Below are 23,762 nucleotides of genomic sequence, written 5' to 3'. Positions count from 1 at the left end.
GGCAATTTCTCATTTCTCTGACTCTTATTCAATTGTTTTCTCAATAAACTGAGATCAACTAAGAAGCAATATCATTTAATGAGCACTTACTCACTACATGTACTTTACATTATTCTACTTAATTTAATCCTCACACGCATCCTTGGGGTAAGCATTTTTTTTTTACTTTAGAATTGGATAAAACAGAAACTCTAAATGGTGAAATAAATTGCTTAGTATTACCCAGCTACATAGGAATTAGAGCTGAAATCTGAATTTGATGACAAAACCAGCTTTTTTCATACTTTATCATATCATTATATTATCCTTCCACTATTAATATGTCTGCCATGTCCTTCTCTCAAGGCTACTGCAAGTAACAAGGAAGATAATATATATGGAATACACTGTGGAAATTTTAAAGTTTTATATATATATATATATTTGGTAACAAATAATCTCTATAAGGAGAAAGGGTATAACTGAGTATCCTTTCTTTAAAAAACCAGAACTAAAAGGAATTAGCTTTCAATCTCCCATCCCCTTGTTCTGACCTTATTTTGAACATTCTCCTTTTCCCTACAAGTCCCCAGTCTCTCAGGCACGCATTCAGATGTATCCTGGCCAGCTCATCACAATGCATGCACACGGAACAGGCTGACGGAAGCAAGCGATCCAATCCTCGGCAAATGTCTGGTGCGGGAGCTACCTAAGAGGGTACCACCAAACTCTTTCCTTTCCTCAAGGTGTATCACATCCCTGCTCTGCATACATCAGTAACACAGGCATATGTGATGGACTGTGGAGCAGGTAGCCAACTATAAATACTGCATGCTCAGTTCAGGGACTTATGGCATAGCCAGGAGATGATAGTAAAAACTGTATGAAGTCAATCAGAATAAAATCAATTGTTATGAGCCAGGTGGGGGGTATGTAAAGGACACTATTTCACTTTAAAATACCAATAATGCCAATAATAAAGGAAGCCTGGTGAGGGCACATGTGGATATTTGTGTTTATATGAGGTAAGTTTGTGTCCAAAAGGGACTGAATTTAGCAGCATCACTGTATAATCCAAAAGAAACACACGGGGATCTTGTTGTTTGCCTATATTAGCTGAGAAATATAAAGCTGCTTGTCTGACCTGACACAGGGGGAATAAAAGGCTTAGAACAGTCTGTGACATAGATGAAACTTGCAACTTCTCCTCTTGTCTTTCTACCTCTCATCCAATTCAAGACCCTCTTTGCCGGTAAAGGATGCCTCAGATCAAAGTTTCACAGACCTGAGGCTTGGCCTAAAAACTAGCAGGGCATTGGCATCACTGGGAAACCTTTTATACACCAAGTCAAGCATCTACGATCAAAGTCACATGTAGAGGGCGTTCAGAAAACACTATAAAAGAGCTGTTCAAACTCCAAAGAAGAAAAAAACACAACATCTAGATTAAAAAAAAAAAAAAGTCACTCTATCTGAAAATTCAGCTTCCTAAAAACCCACTGTCTCCAAGGTTACTATGCAGTAACATTTATAATTGTTGCCATCAATGTCAAACTGAACAGGTGCCAAGCCAGGCACTGTGCTAACCATGTTATTTGAATTATCCCGTTTCATCCTCCCAAGTGCCCTAAGGGCTCATTGTGACCGTGAAAATCTCCATTTTATGGCTGGAAAAAAAACAAAAACCAAAACAAAACTGAGTATCAGAAAGATTGGATAACTTGCCCAAGTTCACACGGCTAATAGGTGGCAGAGCTGGAGTGAAGGCCAGGTAAATCCTTCTTCTCAGCTGGTAGCTAACCTTAGCGGTGTTTCACAATTTCACAACCAGCGGGCGGAGGCAAGACAGACTGGGAACTGGTTCTTAAAGGAAACGGCAGAAGTTTGCTTTTGTGTTTGTGATTTTTCTCTTTAACTCAGCTTCCTTGTTCCCTCCCAGGACTTAGAAGTGACAGGGGGCTATGGCTCCGTGAGGTCAGCTATTCCTGTAAGAGAAGCATCCTATTTCCCACAGGACGACCGGCCCCGCTTCCCCTGGGGCTGGAGAGAGCACTGTACCAAACGAGGTGACTGACGCCCGGACGTCCCTCACCTCTCCACGGACTCTACCAGGAGTCTGACGGACACCCTCGGCGGGGCATCTTTCTGAGAAAACAGGTCAGCGGAAGAGAAAGAGAGGCTGCAAGCAGCCTTTACCCAGGCTGTCACAGGTCCAAGCTGGAAACGACGTGATACCCAGTGGCAACGCTGGGACACACTGCCCCCTTCTATCCTCACCGTTCACAGCAGCACTCCAGAGAGACCAAGGCCGGGGGTATACCGGGGTACATCCCTTAAAGAGCTGGGAGAGGGCTGCAGTGACGCGCAGCACTCACACAACTGCGTTACTTAAATGCCTACAAAGCGAAGACGGGACTCTGGACAGTGGGTTCGAGTCCTGCCCACGGCACTAACTTAGCTGTGATCTATCCCAGCCGCTGCCTTGCTCTGTGCCTCAGTTTGCCCTTCTGTAAAATAGGATTGAAGGAGACGATGCGTAAGAATCCTTCCACCTTGAGATTCTCTAGATCGGTGATCCCCCGAGCTCTCATCACCGCGCGAGACTCACCTTTCCTGGGAGGCAGAGCGGGAGCAGCGAAGGCGGCGGGGATGGGTGCAGGATCGCCCAGCACCGCGTCTTTCGGTGCGCTTGGCCAAAGCAGAGTCCCGGGGACCCGGATCCGGCCAGTCTTCCAGCAACGAGCCTCTTACTTTCCGCCGCACTTTCTTTTTTCCCCCTTTGGGGCTCCTCCCCTGCCGCTGCGCGATTGGCCGGCGCTGCGCGGCTCCCGCTCCACCCGGCGCCTCGCCAGCCACCAGCGCTTCCCAGAGCGGAGGCCGCGGGGCGGCACCGAGAGCGGCCCCGCCCGCGGCGAGGAGGAGCGGCGCCAGGCCCGCGGTCGGCAAGAGGCTGCGCTAGGCCCTTCGGCCGCCGGCTGGAGCGCGCAGGAAGGGACAGCGTGGGTCCTGCAGCTTGGCACCATGCCAGGCGCTCTGGGGAGATGCGTCCCCGGCTATACACATAGACTCACACTTGCGCTCATTGCAACATCCTGGTCTCACAATCGAGATCGCCTTTTCTTTCCTGCTCTGTGTATTTAGCTCTCGTGCTGCACCAAGGCCATAAATCAATTCAGGCCGCAGGATTTGAGCCCCCATCGTGTGCCAAGCCCAGAGCGCGACGGGAAGAAACAGACTCAATCTCGGTGGTCTGGCGCTCCGCTCCGCTACAAAAATGACAGTCATGGGAACAAACTACTGCTCAGGACAGCCAAACGGAACCTGTATTTTCCACTGGTGTATACCCAATGTGCCTAGGAAGGTGCCTGTCACAAAGTAGGCACTCAGTACATGTGCACTGAATGAGTGAATGAATGAAATAATCATTATAGAAGCAAACAATCTCAAAAGAATTACTCCCTTTCATGCACTCCCGTTTCTCCAGATTTCTGAGAGAGCCCTCAGCCACCCTCTAACACTCTAGATGGTAGTCTGTATACTCATCCTGAGAAGCTTTACAATGACTGTCAACTCCTTTGCTCAAGAATCTTCTCTTGTTCTCTATCGCTAGTCCATCACGATTTCTTCCTGACTGGCAAGGCCCTTCATCACTTTTCCCCATTTCTGGGACTCCCTAACAAAAGCTATCTACCAAGTTGACTTGTCTCTTCACACATGCTTTACTCCACCACCTCCATGACTTTTCTTCTGCTCTTAGAGTTACCTAATTGAATCGTATTTATTTATTTATCCAAGAAATTGAGATCCAAAGAAAGCAATTAAAGAGACGGGGGGGGGGGGGGGGAAAGACAGGAAAGAAGAAAAGGTCCTCATGAACTAGTAGGTGGAAGTAGGAGGTACCAGTCTCTAGGTACCAGCTAAAGATGGACAGCAGTGCAAAACTCACACACTGCCCCTGCCCTCAAAGGGTTTAACTCCCCAAGGGAAAATCGCAGTATAATTGAAGCTGTAGCAATGTTCATGTTGTTTCATTTATTGATATCACTTATGGAAATTAATCCTGAGAAATTATTTGTCTCTGGTTACCTGGCACACAGTACATGCTCACAACATTGTTATTAAGCCAAAAAGGAAACAATATAAAATTTTAAAAGTTTATTGTATGAAGCAGAAGTAAAAGTGCTCTTTAGGGCTTCCCTGGTGGCGCAGTGGTTGAGAGTCCGCCTGCCGATGCAGGGGACACGGGTTCGTGCCCCCGTCCGGGAAGATCTCACATGCCGCGGAGCGGCTGGGCCTGTGAGCCATGGCCGCTGAGCCTGCGCGTCCGGAGCCTGTGCTCCGTAATGGGAGAGGCCACAACAATGAGAGGCCTGCATAACGCAAAAAAAAAAAAAAAAAAAAAACTGCTCTTTGATGTATTATTCACTCATTAAATATATTTCAGGGCATCCAATTTTTTTTCTTATATAATACACTCATTGAACACTCTTATAACATGTGCTTACAAAGTAGCAGGCACTTTGCATGTATCAGCTAATTCTCACGATAATTTATAAGGTACTGTTATTATCTCCAATTTATAGATGAGATATAGAGAAGTTGTATCTTGTCCAAGGGCACAAGCCTACAAGAAGAGAATGCAAAATGAGAACTGAGGCAGTCTCCTTGCTCTTAACTACCCAACTAGACAGTCTCGTGTGCTTTCTAGAAGTCCTTACTCTGTGCCAGGCACACGTTGGTGATTCAGAATTGAACCAGATATAGCCCTTCACTTTGAGGAGTTACTCATAGTTTAATGAGGATGACGTCATATAGACAAATCATCACAGTATTAAATATTGTAATTTTAAGACAACATAAGTGACTGGGAATGAAACTGGTTAGATAACCAATGCTGTATATTCACACAATAAAGTATTTGCTGTCATAATTAACAGATTATGAAACTGTGTCTACAAAGGAAAAGGCTTACAATATAGTTAGTCAGGTTGTATAAAAGGTATGAAAACATGGACAGTAATTGAAAGAAATGTGGAAAGTGTTAATGTGTCAGAATTATGGGAGTATTTTTCTTTTTAAAATTTGCTTAACGGCAAAATTTTATTGTAACAGTTAATAAATGTTTGAAAACTCACATACTAGGCATTCAATGAACAATTGTGGCCTAAGTGAATGAATGAATGAGGCTGCAAGCTCATTGGTGTCAGTGCCTAACAGTATTGGGTGCGTAAGAAATGCTTAGAAAAATATTTTGAAATTGACTGAGTATTTGGAAAAGCATCATTACTCTCTTCTTGCCTCGGCTACTAACCTCTACTTCTTTTTTCAGGTTATCTCTAATCATTTTGCAGTAGTTGTAAGGGGGCCTCAGAATTTTGCTTTTCCCTTGAACCCAGTCCAGTCAGACTTTTGTCCCTAATACTCCATAGTTAAGGTATCTAATGACTTTCACTTTGCCAAATTCAGTGGTCAATTTGTGGTCTTCACCTTACTTGACCTATTTAACAGCACCAGACACAGTTATTCAGTTTCTCCTTCAAACTCCTTTTTATTTGACTCCTTGTTTTCTATCAATTTTTTCTGCTGCTCCTCTTTCATTGGATCCTTTACCTCTTGGTGACCTCTGAGAGTTAGAATGTCCCAGAGCTCAATCCTTGGTGTACTTAGTCCCTCCCTAGGGGATGTCATCTCAAACATCTATGTGATAAAAACTTGCAAACTTAAATCTACAGTAGGAAACCACTACTATTGTCTCCTTACTATCTCTTCTTAGATGTTTCATACACACTTCAAATTTCACTTGTTCAAAACAAACTCTTTATGTTTACATAAAGCACCCCAACCTCCCAGTTGCTTCTCCTTTAAGACTGGCTTCCCCTGCCTTAGAATGCTTGTCTTCACAATGATGCTCCTCCAGCACCTCCAGGGGACCGGATCTAGATGAGTGACAGGGTGAGGGACAAAGACATGTTTTCCAAACGACAGCCTGAGTCTTCTTGGCCTATGGCCCAAAGCTCCTGGAGACTGTTAGAAAAGACCTAATTTTCTCTCCTTACTTTTCTCCTTCCAAACAGAAGCTTTGAAGCAAAGGTCAGCATTTTAATAAAGTCTTGGAGGATGGTTATTATGCAATGTTGACACTTCACTACAGCAGGAAATTTCAAGACAAGAACTTTGCACGTAAACAGGAGAAACTTATCTTTATGTTTCTAACTTAGCCTTGTAAGTAGTTAACAACACATTTACCAGCTTCCAGCCTCCAAAACTCTAATCAAAATGGAAGGCGTACTCTTCACATAGGTACCATAACGTGAATTATCCCATAAGCCAATCCCCTGCAATATTCTTTTGGGCAGACTCAATCTAAAGTGGTCACCATCTGGTGAATAACAACCAGTCCATTTCAGTTAAAATCATGTTAACATTTGCTTGTTCTTACAGCAATATGAGAGGGCTGTGCCATTCAGCCCTATTTTTTTTTCTGTGCAGCAATAGGAAGCTTGAAGGATCCCCTAACAGGCAGGCACTTGTTACATTACTCATCTCCAGAGAGGGATTTTCAACTAGTCATCTGAGATTCAGAGACTGTGTATAGGATTCTTTCTCTGCCACCAGCATTGGGTAATTTGTTTTACCTTTTTTTCATTCATTTATTCAAATATGTGTTGAATATTTGCTCTACATGAGCACTGTGAGCAATGCTGAAATAGGGTCGTCGTGGATCTTTCATAATAGAAAAAGACACAATGTCTACATAGATTATACAAAACAAGGTTGAAATAATATCTCCCCTCCAAAGAACAACTATTATGTGGCATGTCCTTTGAACATGCATTATTTCTAAACTTTACAATAGCCTTCAGAAATAGACATAGTTTTCCCTTCTTTTGCTGGTGAGATAAGAGAGTGAGAGAAGCTTACTTACCTAAGAACACACAGCTAGTTAAGGTTGAACCCAATAGCAAACCCCAGGTTTAACAAATTCTCAAGGTCGCATTTTCCCATACTACCCTGAGGTCCCCCAAAAAGTTCAAATAAAGTATTCTTGGAGTATTGAGGAACAAAAATTTCTTCTGTTTGGAGGGAATCAAGGAAAGAAACAGAGAAGGTGTCATAGCAGGGACTGGAAGGAGAGGTGAAATAAAGATGTATGGTGACAAAGGAGGAAGCAGTAAGACACTACAGGACAAAGGAAAAGCATTCATTCGTCCACCCAACTATTGCTTGACGTATAAATAAAATAACTTCAACGTGACGTGGTAAGTGCTTTTGGAAACAGAGTGCAGTCCTCCGTATGAACCCAGAGGAAGGTGTTTGCACGTGGTCCCAAGAGGTGGGAAAGAGGAAGAGTCAGACTCCCCTGACGCTAGCTAGAAAACACACGGGAGGTAATGGGAAAAAAAAAAAAGTGGAAAAAATGTACTTTAATTGGATATTGGAATAAAAATGGGGAAAATATTATTGAAATTGCTCATTACAGAGCAAGAACTGTGACTTATTGGCTTTTATATCACAGAATGGTGCTTGACACAAAAAGTGAACAAATGAATCAGTTACTGACATCTGTTGAGGGCCAGGTGCTCTCTAAGCCTGGTGCTTCTTACAAATATTATATTATCATCACAGCATCTCCATGAGGTAGGTATTTATTTTTTTAATTTAATTTTATTTATTTATACAGCAGGTTCTTATTAGTTATCTATTTTATACATATTAGTGTATACATGTCAATCCTAGTCTCCCAATTCATCCCACCATCTTTCCCGCCATGGTGTCCATGTGTTTGTTCTCTATGTCTGTGTCTCTATTTCTGCCTTGCAATCCAGTTCACCTGTACCATTTTTCTAGATTCCACATATATGCGTTAATATACGATATTTGTTTTTCTCTTTCTGAATTACTTCACTCTGTATGACAGTCTCTAAGTCCATCCACGTCTCTACAAATCACCCAATTTCGTTCATTTTATGGCTGAGTAATATTCCACTGTATATATGTACCACATCTTCTTTATCCATTCGTCTGTCAATGGGCATTTAGGTTGCTTCCATGACCTGGCTATTGTAAATAGTGCTACAATGAACATTGAGGTGCATGTGTCTTTTTGAATTATGGTTTTCATAGGGTATATATGCCCAGTAGTGAGATTGCTGAGTCATATGGTAATACTATTTTTAGATTTTTAAGGACCCTCCATACTGTTCTCCATAGTGGCTGTATCAATTTACATTCCCACCAACAGTGCAAGAGGGTTCCCTTTTCTCCACACCCTCTCCAGCATTTGTTGTTTGTAGACTTTCTGATGATGCCTATTCTAACCAATGTGAGATGCCTCATTGTAGTTTTTATTTGCATTTCTCTAATAATTAACGATGTTGACCAGCTTTTCGTTTGCCTTTTGGCCATCTGTATGTCTTCTTTGGAGAAATGTCTATTTAAGTCTGCCCATTTTTTTGATTGGGTGTTCATTTTTTTAATATTGAGCAACATGGGCTGTTTATATATTTTGGAAATTAATCTTTTTTTCCATTGATTCATTTGCAAATATTTTCTCCCATTCTGAAGGTTGTCTTTTCATCTTGTTTATAGTTTCCTTTGCTGTGCAAAAGCTTTGAACTTTCATTAGGTCCCATTTGTTTATTTTTGTTTTTTATTTCCATTACTCTCAGAGGTGGATCAAAAAAGATCTTGCTGTGATTTATGTCAAAGAGTGTTCTTCCTATGTTTTCCTCTAAGAGTTTTATAGTGTCTGGTCTTACATTTAGGTCTTTAATCCATTTTGAGCTTATTTTTGTGTATGGTGTTATGGAGTGCTCTAATGTCATTATTTTATATGTAGCTGTCTAGTTTTCCAGCACCACTTATTGAAGAGACTGTCTTTTCTCCATTGTATATCCTTGCCTCCTATGTCATAGATTAGTTGACCATACGGGCTTGGGTTTATCTTTGGGCTTTCTATCTTGTTCCGTTGATCTATACCTCTGTTTCTGTGCCAGTACCATATTGTCTTGATTACTGTAGCTTTGTAATATAGTCTGAAGTCAGTGAGTCTGATTCCTCCAGCTCCGTTTTTTCCCCTCAAGATTGCTTTGGCTATTTGACGCCTTTTCTGTCTCCATACAAATTTTAATTTTTGTTCTAGTTCTGTAAAAAATGTCATTGGTCATTTGATAGGGATTGCATTGAATCTGTAGATTGCTTTGGTAGTATACTCATTTTCACAATATTGATTCTTCCAATCCAAGAACATGGTATATCTCTCCATCTGTTTGTGTCATCTTTGATTTCCTTCATCAGTGTCTTATAGTTTTCTAAGTACAGGTCTTTTACCTCCTAAAGTAGGTTTTTCCTAGGTATTTTATTCTTTTTGTTGCAATGGTGAATGGGATAGTTTCCTTAATTTCTCTGTCTGAATTTTCATTGTTAGTGTAAAAGAATGCAAGAGATTTCTGTGCATTAATTTTGTCTCCTGCAACTTTACCAAATTCATTGATTAGCTCTAGTAGTTTTCTGGTGGCATCCTAGGATTATCTATGTACAATATCATCTCATCTTCAAACAGTGACAATTTTAATTTTTCTTTTCCAATCTGTATTCCTTTTATTTATTTTTCATCTCTAATTGCCATGACTAGGACTTCCAAAACTATGTTGAATAATAGTGGCAAGAGTGGACATCCTTGTCTCGTTCCTGACCTTAGAGGAAATGTTTTCAGTTTTTCGCCATTAAGAATGATGCTTGCTGTGGGTTTGTCATATATGGCCTTTATTATGTTGAGGTAGGCTTCCTCTATGCCCACTTTCTGGAGAGTTTTTTTATCATAAGTGGGTGTTGAATTTTGTCAAAAGCTTTTCCCCCATATATTGAGATGATCATGTGGTTTTTATTCTTCAATTTGTTAATATGGTGTATCATATTGATTGATTTGCATATATTGAAGAATCCTTGGATCACTGGGATAAATCCCACTTGATCATGGTGTATGATCATTTTAATGTGCTGTCGGATTCTGTTTGCTAGTATTTTGTTGAGGATTTTTGCATCTATATTCATCAGTGTTATTGGTCCGTAATTTTCTTTTTTTGTAGTGTCTCTGTCTGGTTTTGGTATCGGGGTGATGGTGCCCTCGTAGAATGAATTTGGGAGTGTTCCTTCCTCTGAAATTTTTTGGAAGAGTTTGAGAAAGATGGGTGTTGGCTCTTCTCTAAATGTTTGATGGGATTCACCTGTGAAGTCATCTGGTCCTGGACTTTTGTTTTTTTGGAAGATTTTTAATCACAGTTTCAATTTCAGTGCTTGTGACTGGTCTGTTCATATTCTCTATTTCTTCTTGGTTCAATCTTGGAAGGTTACACCTTTCTAAGAATTTTTCTATTTCTTCCAGGTTGTCCATATTATTGGCATAGAGTTGCTTGTAGTAGTCTCTTAGAATGCTTTGTATTTCTGCAGTGTCCCTTGTAATGTCTCCTTTTTCATTTCTAATTTTATTCATTTGAGTCCTCTCTCTCTCTTTCTTGATGAGTATGGCTAAAGGTTTATCAATTTTGTTTTTCTTCTCAAAGAACCAGCTTTTAGTTTTATTGATCTTTGCTATTGTTTTCTTTGTTTGTATTTCATTTATTTATGCTCTGATCTTTATGATTTCTTTCATTCTATTAGCTTTGGGTTTTGTTTGTTATTCTTCCTCTGGTTCCTTTAGGTGTAAGTTTAGATTGTCTGTTTGAGATGTTTCTTGTTTCGTCAGGTAGGATTGTATTGCTATAAACTTCCCTCTTAAAACTGCTTTTATTAACACGATGATCCAAAACCTATTGGATGCAGCAAAAGCAGTTCTAAGAGGGAAGTTTATAGCTATACAAGCCTACCTTAAGAAACAAGAAAAATCTCAAGTAAACAATCTAACCTTACACTTAAAAGAACTAGAGAAAGAAGAATGAACAAAACTCAAAGTTAGCAGAAGGAAAGAAATCATAAAAATCAGAGCAGAAATAAATGAAATAGAAACAAAGAAAACAATAGCAAAGATCAATAAAACTAAAACCTGGTTCTTTGAGAAGCTAAACAAAATTGATAAACCATTAGCCAGACTCATCAAGAAAATGAGGGAGAGGACTCAAATCAATAAAATTAGAAATGAAAAAGGAGAAGTTACAACAGACACCGCAGAAATACAAAGCATCCTAAGAGACTACTGCAAGCAAATCTATGCCAATAAAATGGACAACCCGGAAGAAATGGACAAATTCTTAGAAAGGTATAACCTTCCCAGATTGAACCAGGAAGAAACAGAAAATATGAACAGACCAATCACAAGTAATGAAAGTGAAACTGTGATTAAAAATCTTCCAACAAACAAAAGTCCAGGACCAGATGGCTTCACAGGTGAATTCTATCAAACATTTAGAGAAGACCTAACACCCATCCTTCTCAAACTCTTCCAAAAAATTGCAGAGGAAGGAACACTCCCAAACTCATTCTATGAGACCACCATCACCCTAATACCAAAACCAGGCAAAGATACTACAAAAAAAGAAAAGTACAGACCAATATCTCTGATGAATATAGGTGCAAAAATCCTCAACAAAATACTAGCAAACAGAATCCAACAACACATTAAAAGTATCATACACCATGATCAAGTGGGATTTATCTCAGGGATGCAATGATTCTTCAATATATGTAAATCAATCAATATGATACATCATATTAACAAATTGAAGAATAAAAACCATATGATCATCTTAATATATGGGGGAAAAGCTTTTGACAAAATTCAACACCCATTTATGATAAAAACTCTCCAGAAAGTGGGCATAAAGGGAACCTACCTCAACATAATAAAGGCCATATATGACAAACCCACAGCAAACATCATTCTCAATGATGAAAAACTGAAATCATTTCCTCTAAGATCAGGAACGAGACGAGGATGTCCACTCTCACCACTATTATTCAACATAGTTTTGCAAATTCTAGCCACGGCAATCAGAGAAGAAAAAGAAATAAAAGGAATACAAATTGGAAAAGAAGAAGTAAAACTGTACACAAGGACTCAGAGGCAAAAATATACAAAATAATTTTCACTGCAAAGTAAAGGAGTTGTTACAGTGGAGGATTACTGGACTGAATGTCAATATTATGACATCGTATGAGTGTGTTTCATGTATGATAATTGCAATCATTGTTACTTTTCTTGTGGTCATCCATTTACAATGCTTGGTGTCAGTTTATTTATCTCTTATAAAAATAAAATACAGTGTGTGTGTGTGTGTGTGAAAAAAAATAAAAATAGGGAAACAGAAAAAAAATTACAAAAAACACCACAAAAAAACCCTGCTTTTACTGCATTCCATAGGTTTTGGATCATCATGTTTTCATTGTAATTTGTCTCTAGGTATTTTTTTATTTCCTTTTTGATTTCTTCAGTGATCTCTTGGTTCTTTAGTAGTGTATTGTTTAGCCTCCATGTGTTTGTGGTTTTTACATTTTTCCCCTGTCATTGATTTCTAATCTCATAGCATTGTGGTCAGAAAAGATGCTTGATATGATTACAATTTTCTTAAATTTACCAAGGCTTGATTTGTGATTTGTGACCCAAGATGTGATCTATCCTGGAGAATGTTCCATGTGCACTTAACAAGAAAGTGTAATCTGCTGTTTTTGGATGGAATGTCCTATAAATATCAATTAAATCTATCTGGTCTATTGTGTCATTTAAAGCTTGTGTTTCCTTATTAATTTTCTGTCTGGATGATCTATCCATTGGTGTAAATGAGGTGTTAAAGTCCCCCACTATTGTGTTCCTGTTGATTTCCTCTTTTATAGCTGCTAGCAGTTGCCTTATTTATTGAGGTACTCCTATGTTGGGTGCATATATGTTTATAATTGTTATATCTTCTTCTTGGATTGATCCCTTGATCATTATGTAGTGTCCTTCACTGTCTCTTGTAACATTCTTTATTTTAAAGTCTACTTTATCTGATATGAGTATTGCTACTCCAGCTTTCTTTTGATTTCCATTAGCATGGAATATCTTTTTCCATCCCCTCACTTTCAGTCTGTATGTGTCCCTAGGTCTGAAGTGGGTCTCTTGTAGACAGCATATATATAGGTCTTGTTTTTATATCCATTCAGTGGGCCTGTGTCTTTTTGTTGGAGCATTTAATCCATTCACGTTTAAGGTAATTATCGATACGTATGTCCTTTTACCACTTTCTTAATTGTTTTTGGTTTGTTTTTGTAGGTCCTTTTCTTCTTTTGTGTCTCCCACTTAGAGACATTCCTTTAGCATTTGTGGTAGAGCTGGTTTGGTGCTGCTGAATTCTCTTAGCTTTTGCTTGTCTGTAAAGCTTTTGATTTCTCCATTGAATCTGAATGCGATCCTTGCCAGGTAGAGAAATCTTGGTTGTAGGTTCTTCCCTTTCATCACTTTAAATATGTCATGCTACTCCCTTCTGGCTTGTAGAGTTTCGCTGAGAAATCAGCTGTTGACCTTATGGGAGTTCCCTTGTATGTTATTTGTCATTTTTCCCTTGCTGCTTTCAATAATTCTTCTTTGCCTTTATTTTTTGCCAATTTGATTACTATGTGTCTTGGCATGTTTCTCCTTGGGTTTATCCTATATGGGACTCTCTGTGCTTCCTGGCCTTGGGTGGCTATTTCCTTTCCCATGTTAGGGAAGTTTTCAACTATAATCTCTTCAAATATTTTCTAGGGTTCTCTCTTTCTCTCTTCTCCTTCTGGGACCCCTATAATGTGAATGTTGTTGTGTTTCATGTTGCCCCAGAGGTCTCTTATGCTGTTTTAATTTCTTTTCATTCTGTTTCACAGCAGTGAATTCCACCATGCTGTCTTCCAGGTCACTTATCCGTTCTTCTGCCTCAGTTATTCTGCTATTGATTCCTTCTAGTGTAGTTTTCATTTCAGTTATTGTATTGTTCATCTGTTTGTTTGTTCTTTAATTCTTCTAGGTCTTTGTTAAACATTTCTTACATCTTCTTGATTTTCCCCTCCATTCTTTTTCTGAGGTCCTGGATCATCTTCACTATCATTATTCTGAATTTTTTTTTCTGGAAGGTTGCCTATCTCCACCCATTTAGTTGTTTTTCTGGGGTTTTATCTTGTTGCTTCATCTGGTACATAGTCCTCTGCCTTTTCATTTTTTCTATCTTTCTGTGAATGTGGTTTTCATTCCATAGGCTGCAGGATTGTCGGTACGTATTTATTTTTCTTATTTAAGAGATATGAAAAATTCCGAGGCTCAGGGAGGTAAAGAGTTGCCCAACATCACAGAGCTAGGAAGATATAAAGCTACGTTTTAAAGTTTTACTCTAGAACTTGTAGTTTTTTCTCATTCTCTGCCTTGCTCTAAATGCAAGGCTAGGGCAGTGTTGTTTTGTTAGTATTGTTATTATTTACAATAAACATTTTATGGAAGCATAACATGAATGCATAAAATTGCACTAATCATATGTGTAGAGCATGATCAATTTTCACAAAGTAAACACAACCAAGGAAAACACATTATCACAGGTGACAGAGTTTGACTTACTATGGTGTCAATATCTTCATTCCTGTTGGGGTAAAATACTCCCTTTGTAGTAGTATGTATTCACACACACACTCTTCATGAGAACTGAAGTACTACAGAGTTATAACCTACCTGAAGAAAGAATTAGTTAGTACATGATAGGTCCCTTTAGAGAGCATGTTTGTTCCGTTACATCAGAAGTTATCTCCATTAAACAATAGCACCAGAGCCATTATCGCACCTGGGATAGACCTGGATGGCTCTGAATCCCAAGCAGCAGAAAGAGAAGAGATGGTGAGACTTCTGCATCTAATTTTGAAAATGATCAATGATTAACATGCTGGTATGTTGTATTTCTACAGTTGTAACCTGTAAAATTTAACATTGTCAGAGAGTTATCCTGGATACAGAAAAATCTTGCAAAAGATAAGGAAGAGTGAAGATGTTGGAGAGTGAAGAGGCAAAATAATGCACTTGACAGATGCCAGGTGACCTGAGCTCCAGTCTAGGTTTGGCTTCTCCTTTTCTGTGTGATCTGGACACAGTCACTTCTGTTTTCTGAGCTTCTGTCTCCTTTCCTTTAAGATGGTTATGGACTTGGCAATATTATATTGGAACAGTCATCATTAGCCCTTATAACTAAGCAGGTAAATCACCCATGGCTTTTAAATTTTGTTTTATTATTTTCTGAATGATTTTGCAAATAATTAGAGATGCCCAGTTCTTTTACTAACCTGTGGGGTATGGGCTTTGTGTGAGATGAATCACCTCACTCCAGAAGTGATTCTAAAAACTGAAATTTGATATAGACAACAACTGGATTTGCTGATTTCTCGGTTATCTTCCAGGGCTAAATTTCTAAGATTATATATTAGTTCCAATATAAATTTGGAAAAGTTCCTAAATGGTCACTTAACCAGACTCCAAAAGAAACTGCATTAAAAAACTATATATTTAAACTGTATTCATCTGAGAGTATGACCGCACAGTTTTTATCATGAGGTAATTACATCTAAAATACATTTGGTAAAATTTACACATTGCTAGTGATTGAAATCACATAAAGTTCACAAGAAGGAAGAGATTATTTGGTTGTGTATACTTATTAACCTCCAATGAACTATAATATAATTTGCTTATTTGAGATCTGCTTTGTTATTTAGAAAGTTATCACATGAAAATGAAGATTAAAACAGATTTTAAACAATTAGTAAATGTAAAATCCAGTATTATGTTCCACAGGAAGTACACAATAAACTTAAGAAGATAAATTTCTAGTATGAAAGCTATGACAGCTATGTACACTCACATTCATACTATGGAAAAACAAGATGACTTCTGGCTGAGAAATCAGGTAAGGTTTTATGGAGATGGTATTTGAGATTCATCTTGAAAGATGGATAGGATTTGTCAAAAAGAGCGGGAGGCAGGAGGCATTCAGGCAAGAGAAATTTAGGTAACAGCAGGGACAGAGGCATAGTGGTCTGAACGTGCACAGCAAGAAGAAAAGAAATGGTCCAGTTTTCCTGTCTATAATCTCTATCCTTAGGAGGATGTAGGAATAAGGTAGGAAAGGTTAGTTAGAGAGACTAGTCATGGCAGGCCTGGCCACATTAAGGCATTGTTTTCTGCAACCTTGGGAAAATTGAAGGGTAAGGGAGTGAGTTGCCTAAGGTCACACATGTAATAAGAGTCAGAGGCCTTAGACTGGAATTCAGACTACCAGATCTGAAGTCTAAAGATCTTTTTGACTGACCCCAATCTACTGAAATGGGGTCAGTAGGGTCATGGGAAAATAACCATGCCAAATACACTACACTTCAAGACCTCCAGAATTTTCTATAACAGCCTAAACGTTTGGAAGTGAGATCCTTCAGAAGTGAAAGACCACAATGACATGTATAATGACTGTTCGCCTGGTGGCTTCAAGGCCTTCTCCAGGGTAGAGGTCACCAGTTACTTATTGATGCAGAGCAGCAACGTGCAGTGGGTTGGCACCAGGAAGCACAGAAGGGCATTGCATTAGAAACTGTGGAGGGAACTTAAAATTGACTGAATGCAATTATCCAAGTTGGAATTCAGCCAAGGTCTCAAGATTTAATATCACTACTTATCCTACATCCTTGTAAAGACCCTCTGTGGTCAGAGACCTAAATTTTATTGTTCCTGTAAAATTCATGGGACAGCATGTCTCAGCCTTTTCCCCCCAAAACCAGGACTCTTCACTTTCTTTTCTTGGCCACAGTGCTTCCAATATGGCTTTGATTGCTGCTACTGACACCAAGACACTTTCTTTGGCCCTGAAGGCCCTTTTATTTATTGGTGCTATGTTTCCAAAAGATGCGTTTCGTTCCACAAATATGTTCAGCTGTCCACATAATAGCATAGGCTGACATTTTGGTCACCACTCAGGAAAGCCAGCAGATTGTGTAAATTCCACAGCTCCGGCAAATCAGCTGTGAGGTACCTTGAAAAAATTTTTACAGGTTGACCTTGCTTTAAAGAAAGAATCATAGAAAATATACAATAAAAAACATAGCAGGAAGTAGAATCTAGTATCACATTTCAAAGGTCAGAAAGATTTAGTTAACTATTATGCATACACGCACATAACATTTTTACAATGAAAACTAAAGCATGACTAAAATAAAAAATATGTATAGGGACAATATTGCAAAATATTTGAAAAGTCATGAGACAAACACCTAAATTACAATAGTCAAATAAACAAATACGTGATCTAACTATTAATAAAAAAGGGAATGGTAAAATATGGAACAGTATTCAACTTTACTAGTAATCAAAGAAATGCAGATGTAGAAAATGAGGAACATTTTTATGCTTACTATTGGAAAAAAACTTAAACCTAATTTTGCTAGTGAAATTTTGGCATTACTGGTACAGTGCTGAATTTCCATGATTCTAAGCTTAATAAGCACAACTCTTACAAGAAGCAATTTGGCAATAAAAGTCAAGACCTTAAAAATGTTATATGCTTCAAGACAAAATTTCAATCCTGAAAATTTACCTAAAGAAATAATTCAAGCAAAGAGAAAAATATATCCACATAAGTATTCGTTGCAAGATTGAATGGTAACCTGAGGTTAATATCCAGAAATATATAAAGAACTCCTATGACTCAGGAACAAAAGCAAATATCCCAACTAGGAAACAGGCAAAAACCTTGAATAGTCATTTGTCCAAAGAGGGTATACAAATGGCCAATAAGCACGTGAAAAGATGGTAAGCATCACTAATCATCAGAGAAATGCCAATCAAAACCACTATGATAGGGAAGCAGCCGGATAGCACAGGAAGATCAGCTCGGTGCTTTGTGACCACCTAGAGGGGTGGGATAGGGAGGGTGGGAGGGAGGGAGACGCAAGAGGGAAGAGATATGGGAACATATGTATATGTATAACTGATTCACTTTGTTATAAAGTAGAAACTAACACACCATTGTAAAGCAATTATACTCCAATAAAGATGTTAATAAATAAATAAATAAATAAAAGATGATGGAGCAGATACAATACAGACATTTTGCTTTTACCAGGAGATTTTAAATAAAACAATGTGAAATGCTCTGGCTAATCTGACAATTATTAGGTCTAGTGTTTTGCAAAACAGTTGATGTTAACCCTCCCTTTTAAATAGCATAATTGAAGGGTTTTATTGGATAAGACTCAAAATATATTCAAGTCCTGGGATGCTGTGGGTAAAGGGCTGAGTACTAACAGTTCATTGAGAATCCTTCAAAGGAGGGCTAAAAGTATAATTTAAATGTTTGAGGATCAACAGATTAAAAAAATATAGCTGTACCAACTTCTATTCCAATAAATATGTTTCCTATCTTAAAAAAAAAACAAAAAACAACCCCGCTATGATATATCACCCATATCCATTAGGATGGCTACTCTAAAAACAAACAAAACAAAAAGCTCCCCCAAGCCCCAGAAATTAACAGGTGTTGGCGAGGATATGGAGAATTTGGAATGCTTGTGCACTGCTGGTAGAATGTAAAATGGTGCAGCCTCCGTGGAAAGTGGTATGATGATTCCTCAAAAAAATTGAAAATAGAATTCCATATGATGCATCAATTCCACTTTGGGGTATATACCCAAAAGAATTGAAAGCAGGATCTTGAACGGATATTTGTACACCATATTCATAGCAGCATTATTCACAGCAGTCAAAAGGTAGAGGCAACCCAAGTGTTCATTGACTGACGAATGGATAAACAAAATGTGGTATAGACATACAGTGGAATGTTTCCAGCCTTAAACATTAAGAACATTATGGAACATGCTACAATGTGGATGAACCTTCCAGATAGAATGCTAAGTGAAATAAGCTAGTCACAAAAAGCTAAATACTGTAATTCCATTTACGTGTCATACTTAAGGTAGTCAAATTCATAGAGGCAGAAAGTAGAAAGGTGGTTACCAGGGGCTGGGGGCATGTGGGAAAGAGTAGTTGTTGTTTAGTGGGTACAGGATTTCAGTTTTGCAAGAGATAAAACAGTTCTGGATATTCGTTGCATAAGAATACAAATATAGGGCTTCCCTGGTGGTGCAGTGGTTGAGAGTCTGCCTGCCGATGCAGGGGACATGGGTTCGTGCCCCGATCCAGGAGGATCCCACATGTCGCGGAGCAGTTAGGCCCGTGAGCCATGGCCGCTGAGCCTGCGCATCCGGAGCCTGTGCTGCTCAACGGGAGAGGCCACAACAGTGAGAGGCCCGCATACCGCAAAAAAAAAAAAAAAATACAAGTATAATTAACATTTCCAAACTGTAAAGTTAAAAATGCTTAAGATGATAAATTTTATGCTATATGTATTTTTACCACAATTTAAAAAATGATAACCTAGTTTTGTTAAAAAAATTGGAAAATGATTTTGTCAATTTTGAAATGTCATGTGATAGAGTATTATATAGCTATTAGTCATTATAATTATACACAGTATAAATTTTTTATGATATTTAAATTTTAAAACACAGAATTCAAAACATATTTATAAGCTTGCAGCCTAATATGAAAATGAAAACAATTGAAGTGTTAAGATGATAGGACTGTATTTAAACTTCATGATGGTTTATTTAAATTATTCTACAACAGTGTTATTTGTGAAAGAAATAAAATTGGTACTACTCCTCTAAAAGGGGGTGTCAATATATTTTCCTCTATGGCAAATAACTAAAAATAAATGTTCTTTCTCCCCATGGAGAAGTGAACAAATAAGTAATTTGGACACAGAGAGACCCCTTTTGAAAGAAAAATCAAAGCAAAATATTTAGTTTGGGATAAAAGCAAAAAAAAAAAAAAATGTGGGGGAACTTTCTTGGTGGTGCAGTGGTTAAGAATCTGCCTGCCAATGTAGGGGATATGGGTTCGATCCCTGAAGAAACCACATGCTGCTGAGCAACTAAGTCCGTGTGCCACAACTACTGAGCCTGCCCTCTAGAGCCCATGAGCCACAACTACTGAGCCCCTGCACCACAACTACTGAAGTCCGTGTGTCCTAGAGCCCGCATGCCACAACTACTGAGCCCACGTTCTGCAACTACTGAAGCCCATGCCCCTAGAGCCCATGCTACACTACAAGAGAAGCCACCGCAGTGAGAAGCCTGCGCACCGCAACAAAGAGTAGCCCCCGCTTGCCACAACTAGAAACAGCCCACACCCAGCAAAGAAGACCCAACGCAGCCAAAAATTAAAAAAAATTTAAAAAGAAACAAAAAAACCAAAAAAACAAAAACAAGGAAAGAAACCTGAAATTTAAATCATGAACTATAGAAAATTCCAAAGATACAAATAAACTGAGAATATTATTTAATATTTTATGTTTTAGCATATCTAATTTGTGATTCATTTTTAATATTCTTATTGTTGTTTTACTGAAAAGTTTTTTTGTTTTAGATATATGGTTTTAAGAGTTTAGTAATATTCTTTTGTATTTGTTCATACCTAATGCTGCAAAAACCAATTCTCTATTGGAATATGTCTCCAATTTTATAATGGACATCAACAGAAAAGTATGATTTGATACATATTCTTTGTAATAAATAATTTTTAGAGGTAACAATGCTAGCTTTATGTGTCTATTCGTTCAATAAATGCACATTTGTTTTTCTTCACTAAATAATTTGTGATAACTGATATTTAAATCATATATTCACAAAACATGTCAGATGTTATTTAACATGTCACAATTTCTACCTGTAAAAATGAGGTAAAGCCCTCATCTCCTTTGTGATAATCAAGCATTTTGTGGAGATAAATGAAATCATATGATACCATCATATATGAAACAATTAACACTTAAATGAAGAGTTCATTGTGAAGCCGAATCCTGGAGAGAAAGAGAGAGATAGAAAACAAGAGAGGTAAGGACACTCCCATCAGGCCCCACCATACTTGGCCAGGATTTCCTATTATTTGCCAAGGTCCCAGTTTGGATTGAATTTCCAACTTTTTGACTGATTGGTGGCATATTCTTGAATAAGTTGTCTGACATAAAGTCAGAAAGCCTCAGTGTTTACACACGAAAAATGAGGATTAAAGATCCCTCTGTCTCCAAAGGTAAATTACTACAAGGATTAAATGGGGTAATGCTTTTAAAGTGCCTACCACAGTGGCTAGTGCATTATGTGTGTACAGAAAATGGAAGTTCCTGCCCCAGGGCTTGACTTAAAATGAATTAATAATTTGTCTCCTGTTACCTAGAAACCACAGGTACCCTAAGGGAACCATAGCTGATACTAATTCTTATTCTCCCCAAAGTCTAACACAATTCCTTACGGGTGATAGATATTTGATACACATTTATTGATTAATAGAAGCATTCAATAAACACTTTTTCTCGATTGACACTGCAGCAAGGATGTTTTATGTTTTTAAAATTCTTTCCTGATTTGTTGTGAGAAGCAGAGGTACCAAATGGGGAGTAGCTGGAGAGTCAGCTCCTACATAATTTAAGAAGAGGGAGAGGTCCTTCCCTGGAATTGTTGTAATAATTATAATTCTTTATGTTTATGTACTTTATGTACCTTACAAGTCATTATCATCTATAACTTGATCCACAAAACAATTATGTAAGAAAACTAAGAAGCAGGAATTGTTACTCCCATTTTAACATGAGGCTCAAATTGGTTGATGTGAATATAAATACGTAGTAAATATCAGCAAAGGGTCCTGAATCCAGGTCTGCCACCGTGTTCTCTTTATGACGCTGTTTGGTGTAGTCTTGTTCAGTCACAAGCCCCCACTCAGCCTGCAGTCCTGGCTTTATTAGTTGCCTATGCCCACGGAACACAGGGCGAGTCAGTCTCTTCATCACTAGAATTCTGAGGCTCCACCTAGTATTGCATTGTGGTTTCATGAGACAGTTGACTTCCCCATGAGAAAGACACAAGAAGACAATTTTATTAAAATTATTGTAACCATCATTATTATTTCATATGGACTACTCAATGCTTTTCCTACTCCATTCGCATACAATAATCATCACTCTTTGGAGTTCTTTACCTTTGAAAACCCATAACTCAGAGCTGAGGTTTTGAAAAGAACCTCAGTGTAAAACGACCGGGTGAAATTGCACAGTCTGCAAACTATTTAAATGAAATAGGCATCTCAAGAGGGAGATCGCCAGCATCTTTCCCAGGCGTTTGACGGCAGCTGCCTGCCATGAACACAAATGCCATGTGGTTTGGCTTCATCAAGTCAGCCTGGCTGATATAACAAGACAATGTCTTGCCATCTAAGAAGCCCTGATGTATTAGCCAATGTTAAATCACGTGGCTGTCTTTCTCATCCCACTGACATCTTTTACTCTAAGGTATAGGGAGCAAAAATGATTCTGTAGAACTGATTGATGACACAATGCAGGGATACAGAAACCACACACTGTAATCCACATGCCCTTAATATCATCCTTGCATTCCTTCTCACGCCTGCAGCCGATCAATCATTGTTTACCGTGCACCTACTATGTACAAAATACTGTGCAAGGCATTTTGGAGAAGGATGTTCTGAATCACATCCATTCTCTCCACTCAACAAAACCTTGGCATCTCAGAGGAGGTAAGGATACACAAATAGATATCACACCAGGAAGATGAGATGAGAGCTATAGACAGTTATAAAGTACAAAGGAGTTCAGAGAAATTAAAGATAAATCCCTCCAATTGTTTCCATCTGGCAAATTGTCTCCTTTGTGTATATTCCTTTGTTTTAAACAATTCTGTTACAACCTAACATCTCACACTCTTACTTTATATCCTATGTTGGTTCTTCCTGAATTAACCACCATTAAAAATTTAAAGATCTTTTTTTGCCTATCCTATTCCCACTCCTGGCTTTAAGGTTAGTTCTGCTCATTAATTGGTTTTAAATATTATGTTTTATTTTCTGCTAACGGAAGTCTTGGCATTCATAGAGTTAAAATTTCAAAGGAGAGGAAAAAGGGATTTGCCCAATTGTCTGGATTCCAGCTCATGACTTCTTACTTAGGACTATCTCTTGAAAATGACAATGGAGAAGAGACAACATCTGACAAGCAAAACGTGCAGCCCATTACTGAGAGTTTTAAAGGTCAGACTGCAAGTGACCTGCTCTTATACGTGAATTTCACAATGACTAAAGAACAAATGTTCTGAAGAGATTAGCTGGATAAAATGACTATTATAAACTCACCATTTATGTATGTCAGGACAAATGGAGCATCACAAGAACATTTTTTTTCTGAATTTCTTTGAGTTATGACAGAAAATTAATTTGAGACTGGAGAATAGAAAAGGAGAGTTATAAATTTGGAATTTGACAAATAAGGCATGCTTATACAATGTGCCAACTCTGAAATAAAAAAAATGAACTTATTAGAAAATCCCAAGTCCTTGTGAAGAAGTTCTTTTTCTTAACACTTTGTGCCAGTCAGGCTTTTTTCTATTTTTTTTCTTTTATGTTATTATTCCTGCTTTTATCGTGTTTCCAAAATCTTGAGCCACGATCAGATCATCACCATGAAAAAAAACTCATAAAAGGCGGGTGTAAATTTTTTCTGTGTTATGTATAAACTAGCAAATAAACACCTTAAGCTGCACTTTAAGCTTTAAGCCCCGGGGGGTAAAATAAAAAACCTACTGAAACAAAACAGTAGCGTTCATATGCATCTACTTACACATATACAATATGTATATAGGGCAAGTATAAATTTACGGAATTGATTTTTCATATGCATATATACGCGAGTGCA

General features: G+C 38.3%; 1 protein-coding gene across 1 annotated transcript in view; it reads right to left on the bottom strand.

The window, feature by feature from the left end:
- IL1RAP (interleukin 1 receptor accessory protein) overlaps window positions 1-2,707 on the bottom strand; it is a gene marked incomplete at its 3' end in the record, with an annotated part of 124,327 nt that extends 121,620 nt beyond the window's left edge. Inside the window, exon 1 of the mRNA XM_082655107.1 lies at window positions 2,588-2,707. The remainder of the gene's footprint in view (window positions 1-2,587) is intronic.
- Between the last annotated feature and the right edge of the window lie 21,055 nt (window positions 2,708-23,762).

The sequence above is a fragment of the Grampus griseus genome, assembly GCF_964374135.1.
Source record: "Grampus griseus genome assembly, chromosome: 5".
Taxonomy (NCBI): Eukaryota; Metazoa; Chordata; class Mammalia; order Artiodactyla; family Delphinidae; genus Grampus; species Grampus griseus.
This window is presented reverse-complemented; position numbering and strand designations above follow the sequence as displayed.